The following is a 7,034-nucleotide window of genomic DNA, read 5'->3' on the forward strand; positions in this document are numbered from 1 at the left end:
CAGCGATTGATAAGTGAAATAATTATTTGATAATAAGTAATAAAAAAGTTTCATAACATTATTAGAAGCTCTATAATAGTAATGTCATAGTGAAAGGTTCGAATATAACACGAAGATTTTCGAAGAAGCGCCCATAAATCTAAGCACACTATCACCGAACGAGACGTATTGGAATTTCTAGAAAGAGTTCCGAATAGGAATCGATACGTATCGCAAACAAACTGGCTAATCGATCGGGGCGTGCGTCACGACCGCTCTCGGTCGCTAAATTCATCAGCGGATTGTCGATGACACGGAGATAAAACAAATATTATGTTTCATGGCCTCCGTCGGACGATTTGTATTAATTATTGAGACAACGACGAAATCATTGAATCGGTTAAGTCATAATTAAACATGTAGATCGCAACGATTTAATCATTAATGTCATTCATGTCCACATAAATGACTTTATGAATCACTTTCTTAACGACTTTGTTCTTTCTTTCGTCGCGGTCACCATGAAGGTTTAAGGTCTACATCTTAAATACTTTAAAAACATTATTCAAAAGATCCAGGTGTTATAAGCTCTAACTAATTTATATACTCGTAATTTTACTTAACTAGATTCATTTGTTAAGAAAGTCAAGATGAAATTTTTGATCTAAATATTGTTATCGGAAACTAGAAGACGCAGATTTCACGTGGAAACGTCAAACAGAGGTTTTATCCTAATAATATAATAGTTTTCAAATTGAACAATACTGGTATATCTATCTATAGTAAAAAGTAAAGTAACAGCCTGTAAATTTTTCACTGCTGAGATAAGGCCTCCTCTTCAATTAAGGAAATTGGAAATTCCATAAGGGTTTGGAAAATATTCCACACACATTGCGGGTTGGTGGAATGCACTTGTGGCACAATTTAGATGAAATTAGACACATGCAAGTTTCCTCACGATGTTTTCCTTCACCGCTGAGCATGAGATGAATTATAAACACAAATTAAGCACATATATATAGTGGTGCTTGCCTGTGTTTGAACCCGCAATCATCGCTTAAGATGCACGCGTTGTAACCTTAGAGCCATATCAGCTCTATCTATATATAGTTACTATATACATATATCAATGTATCATATAAAGGAATTCATCAACGTTACGTGATGTCTTCAATGAACAAGATTGTCAGTGAAAAATGATATTGTTTCAAACATTTTCCACGGCACGATACGATATTGAGAGCACCAATCACATTTACTTTATATTGTAAACTTCCTATCCTTTAAACTATAACTCTACATGACTTATACAATTACATTATTATCATAGTATCAAGTTACATTAATCAACTGAATATAACTAAACAGCATGTGAATAGATCTTCTAAGGACACTTCGAAATATAAAATAATTTTACTTAGATTACAGTTTTTTTTTTTTGGTATAAGTTGGCGGACGAGCATATGGGCCACCTGATGGTTAGTGGTCACCATCACCCATAGACAATGATGCTGTAAGAAATATTAACTATTCTTTACATCGTCAATGTGCCACAAACCTTGGGAACTAAGATGTTATGTCCCTTGTCCCTGTAGTTACGCAGTACCTACTACAGTACATACATATTTTAAATAATATGAAGTAATTTGAAAAGTGTCATATAAATACACGACTTTTATATTAAATTTGATGTTCAAACTATTTTTAATTTCACATGAAATGAAAAAAATAACAATATTTCGCTTGAATGCAAAAATAAATTATATGTTATAACATTAACGCTGTATCAATATAAGGCTTATCAACGTGATACTTTACTAAATGTGACTGCTTGCCTTAAGTAGTGCCGGTGAAGAGTACTTCAACCAAATTTATCTTATTTTAAATTCCTTAACGTGTGCTTGACACGATAAAAAAAAGTCCAATTAAATTTTAAATTAAATACCCTTTGAAACTCTCCGTTAATAATGTTTTAACAAACGAGGTTTGTGAAACTAATTTACGTGAATAAATTAAAAAATATTCAGCGTAACCGTTAGCTGAATAAATAGAAAACTGGTTATAATGTTTATTCAAATTTTTAAGTTTTTTTTTTAATGTGGCAGTTAAAACCCTCAGTTTTCGAATCAAAATTACATCAATATGTAAAAGTTTTTGATCAAGGACGAAGCATCATCGTCCGCTTTCTCTCATTATAATATTTTATGGGAGGCTTTGATTTTTTCCGAACCTCATAGCGATAGACCGTTTTAGGATAATAAATTATCTTTTGTATTATTCAAATTCTTTATAACAGGTCAGAGTAAAGCACCTCTATAGATAACAACTTGACAAATGTTGATTTAAATCTATACTTCGTTAACTTATAGGAATAAATTAATAATTTCATTATAAAATACAAAAATGTTTCAAGAAAAAATGTTCAAATTCAAAGATTTATATTGGTTGTTTTTTTTTTGACAAAACCTTGTTTTCTATTCACATAGTTTGATTCATATACAAAACGAAACGTCAGATGACATTAGGTTTTAAAGTGTCATCGCAGTCGCAGTGCAATATTAGTATTGAAACAGCAAGTCACGTTAGTAATTCCCAAGTGAACGTTAAGAAAACGTAAAAAGCTTTCCGTACCACTATTGACACGGACGTAGCGTTGATGTCTTTTGTACGAAGATCAAGCGAGCCGCCTTTTGTAGTCGCTATCTTATCTCGTATCGAGTAAACGATATCTCTACTTCTCACAATATAAACAAATTATATGTACATAAACAATTCCATTAACCGTTGCACGAAACCGGGTAAGTTTGTAAAAAAGAACAATATTTAATAAGACATGCCACACTGACACAGTTAACAATATTTTCTCCGTAGCGAATATCGACTATGTGTAATTAACGATACTTGATTCGTACCGTCCGATAATCGATCGACTAACTTACCGATTATAAAGCATAAATAATCCCGAGCCACTTTGACAACACTTTGAAATTGGAACGTCAAAATAGGGTTGTGCCACGCACGTGTCGATAGATGTGGATGTGAGCGCGACGTGTGGTCGGAACGAGTGCCGCGGGAGACTGGCGCGCCGCCGCGTCTGCCTGCACCTGCCGCCCGGCCCCCGCGGTTAGTGACAGGTGATGCGGGTATCGGTATCGATAGTGCCAGGGTGGTGGTCATCATATGTCCATTACCTTGTATTGAAGTTTTGAAATGTGATAAGAACATATTATTTGACCACATGCGGTGTTTGCTGTTACAAAAGTAATAGATTATAGATAAGGAAACGATTAGTAATTATCGATGTTAAAAAATACATCATCGAGTGCGATGTATAATTCGTTACTGACTGAGGATTTTCAATAAAAAAATAAAATAATATTAATGTGCTCTATGTTTTTACACAAGTATAATATGAGCAGACATTTATTTTTATACAACTTGAATTAAATATAGTATATAAATGTTGAATGAAACATAATTGTACCTAATGTCGATATCTTATAATTTATCGATACTCAGATTTATCGACAAATACCTCAACTAAACACAACGTAAGCAAGAGATACTTACACCGACTGATCAAATTAATTACCGCCTCATCTCGACGCGCCACAATCACGTCGAAAACGTATCACTATCTCTATCTATCATATAGTAAAAATTAATATTAATAATTCCATCTCTTTCTTTGTGAAAAAAAACGCGTAGAATCCGGTGGTAGCGCGTGCCGAATGTGAAACGGGAAGTTTTCACCTGACTTGTGAATGAACATCGCCGGTGCCTTTGATCTGTACTAGCAATACAACTATCGAAGTTGTAGCACAAATACCGTAAATAATTTACGCGTTTATAGCAACGCAGTAGAGCAGAGAGTCGCATAATACGTTTAAAAAACGATACAATTTGACAATGTTACAGCTGATATAACAAACTAACAAACCTCGATTGATAGGCGTTGAAAATAAACATGATTTTTCGATGTAAATAACTTTCTCAGTTTCCACTGACAAAACGCCGAAATAATGTTGTCGAATTGTTTTTATGAGAAGTATTTTATAGATGAAGTGGTCTTAAGCTCTTTGTGTATTCATTTATAAGTAATTTGAAAATATCATCTATCATATCTTATAATAATTATTAATTTAATAAATTACTTAAAGTATAAAATCATCCATATCTATCCTCCATACCAGGTAATAAGCCAAGTTACGCCAATTCAACAAATATAGTTTCTCCATCTCCCTAGAGAGCCTCAGTGGAGGCTATCTTTCCACTTGAGTAGCGTGGTAGAACGAAGACACGGCACACTTTCAGTGAGGCTGACACAGGTGCTTATCGGGTCCAGCTGCTCCGATAGGTACCATTTCACTGGATAGCGAGGCGAGAGGTCACCCTTCTGTCACGAGTGCGACACGCTTCCAGCCACGAACTATCGCACCCTGATTGAGTGTGCCTCATGAAGGTCTAAGCGCCATTCCCTGGCCATTGTAGGCGGAAACCTCCTACAATGGCCAGGGAATGCCGAGTGTGATAAACGCTATGATCGACAGCGACAGTCGCTGGAAGAAATGGGCTCATTGTTTGAAAACGTTATGTCTCATCATTTTTCACTATTTAAATATACTTTGATAGTCAAAAAGGCCTTAATCATGTATTGAAAAAAGTATTTCGACAAGAACCATAACAACTTATCCATAAGTTGTACAAAAAAATTATATTTGGTATTTCTATACAAAGGTTAATCCAAAGGTCCGGCTTGACGCAAACATTTAAAAAAGAGACAGTCAATTCAAATAACGATGGGCAAATTCGACACGACCGGAGATAGGCACGGGACCAATGACTTTACGTGCTCTCCATAGCATAGCAGTGCACACACTACCAGCTTGCTAAGTACGGACAGCTACTGAGAAGTATTAGATGGAAAAACTCAATTACTTATGAGTCCTACCTGTTTTTGAACCCAAAACCTCCCTGTATATCTGATCTAAAAAAATCTTACGAAAGCAAATATTTTATGAATTGTCATTTAACAATTCAATATTTATTAAGTTAAGCGACTACCATTTCGGAATGTAAATTCTACGGAAAAGAAAAGAAAGAACCCGGTGAGAAACAGTAGTTAGTCTTTTTCAACATTTAAAAATACAAGTACCTACACATATTGAATACAGAGAGAGGAACTAAAGATATGTAGTTGTATATAAAATTGAGTGACAATAAGAGGGCTTGCACAAAATCTAGTACTAATTCAAACAAATTTTATAATTAAAATCTAAATTTTAAAGGAACTAAGATATCTATGAAATAATAACAATATTAATATTTTAGCTCCAAAAGGAAAAAGAAAATGATTCTGAGTTCAAATCCAGGATGAGAACCATTGTATTCATGCTTAATTTCTATATATACATTTCGTACATATATGGTATATTCATACATCTCGTATTTGGTGAAGGTAATTTTCAAGAGTCAAGTTTAAGTAGCGGATAAGAATTTGCCACGTATATCCCTTCCCTTATTCGAACAACGTGGTAAAGCAAAATCTTTCTCCTTAGTAGGGGGATTAGATCCAATTCTAACAACGGGTTATTAACAAGCTGTAAACTATCTACTTTTTATTGTTAAATAAACATATAACACTATGTGTAGCCGCTTAGATTATACTTTCAATTCCAAAATCAACTCTACTGCCACTCAAAAAGCTATTCCATAACGAATGTCATATCGACGACCAATGGTATTTTATCAATTCCATATCAAAGTTGTATCTATTATAATTTATCTGTTTTTACTCTTCTTATACTTGAAAAGATATACCTAAAAATATGTGTGTCTTTTTGATAATATAATATAATAATATTATATATTTTAATTAATATATTTTAATAATATTATATTTAATAAAATATTCAGTAAGCTGTGTTTAACACAATTAGTCAAGAAAATCTCTCTAAAGATTGAAAATTATGATAACAACTGAAAGTAGCTACTTCTTTACATTTTACATAACAATTTGTGATGAATTACAAATACATACTTTCTGTACTAAATGAGAATCAAATCTCGGCTTTGAAAGTTAGAGCATTTGCATAAAATTATCGTAAATACGAACACCTGAGTCATGAGTGAAAAAAAAAGTAGCAAAAAATTTAAACCGAGTATTTTTATCGACTAAATCTACGCCCGTACTATGTATTATGTCAACGTACAATATACATGAAATTGAGCGAAAGTGGACAAAAATATTTTAGTAGAAAGTTACAAAGGGGAAGATACGTCCAAGATTCGCGTTGCCTAGAAACCGATGCGTGAATTCAGCTTTGCTAAAATACACGTATAACTAATGCTACGTCATCGCTCGATTCATCACAATTTATTCATTGTATGTAGTTTATTTTATCGATTGAACCAGTAGGAAACTTGCAATAGAAAGTAAGAAAAACATGAAGACAAAGCACTTTGTAACGGGGTATTTCAATCTTCGCTTGTGCCCGGAGCAAAATATCAATAAACTGTGCCCTACCATGTTGAGAATGGAAATAGCTAAGGCATCGTACAAGCTGATCATTTTAAAATTCTATCAAATGCAATGAAAAAAACCGATGATTTTTTTTTATTTTGACAGGAAAATTATTTGAAAATTGATTTGATTTAAACGGTACCTATATGTTATTAGAATCAATCTAATAATAGATATAGGTACCGTTGCTAGGTTATCAGCTATGACATTATTACCACTACTCAGGGCCGCCGTAAGCGGGTGTGCAGCGCGTGCACAGCACGCGGGCGGCACGTCCAGGGGGCGGCAAATTGAGCAATACATCATGTACCTTATTCAAGTCATTATTATAATTCCCACAAATCCTTAAGTAGAATAAATTATTCAAAGCATCGAAAAATATCGCACTGAGTAAAGTTAAAAGTCCGTCGTCTGTTACCCTATGAAAAACTGTACTGTCGAAGTTAGGAGAATCCCCTTTATCAATTGGTAGATTAGGTATCCGTTACTTGTAGTAGGGTGTTGCTGTAGGGCGGCTTGAAGGGTATCGCGC

At 34.0% G+C, this 7,034-nt stretch overlaps 1 protein-coding gene across 1 annotated transcript in view; it reads right to left on the reverse strand.

Moving 5' to 3' along the window:
• LOC124535294 overlaps positions 1-3,079 on the reverse strand; it is an 88,728-nt gene extending 85,649 nt beyond the window's left edge. The window contains exon 1 of the mRNA XM_047111470.1: positions 2,919-3,079. The gene's annotated coding sequence lies outside the window, so the exon portion shown is untranslated. The remainder of the gene's footprint in view (positions 1-2,918) is intronic.
• Between the last annotated feature and the right edge of the window lie 3,955 nt (positions 3,080-7,034).

This window comes from Vanessa cardui, chromosome 14 (genome assembly GCF_905220365.1).
Source record: "Vanessa cardui chromosome 14, ilVanCard2.1, whole genome shotgun sequence".
In the NCBI taxonomy this organism is placed as follows: Eukaryota; Metazoa; Arthropoda; class Insecta; order Lepidoptera; family Nymphalidae; genus Vanessa; species Vanessa cardui.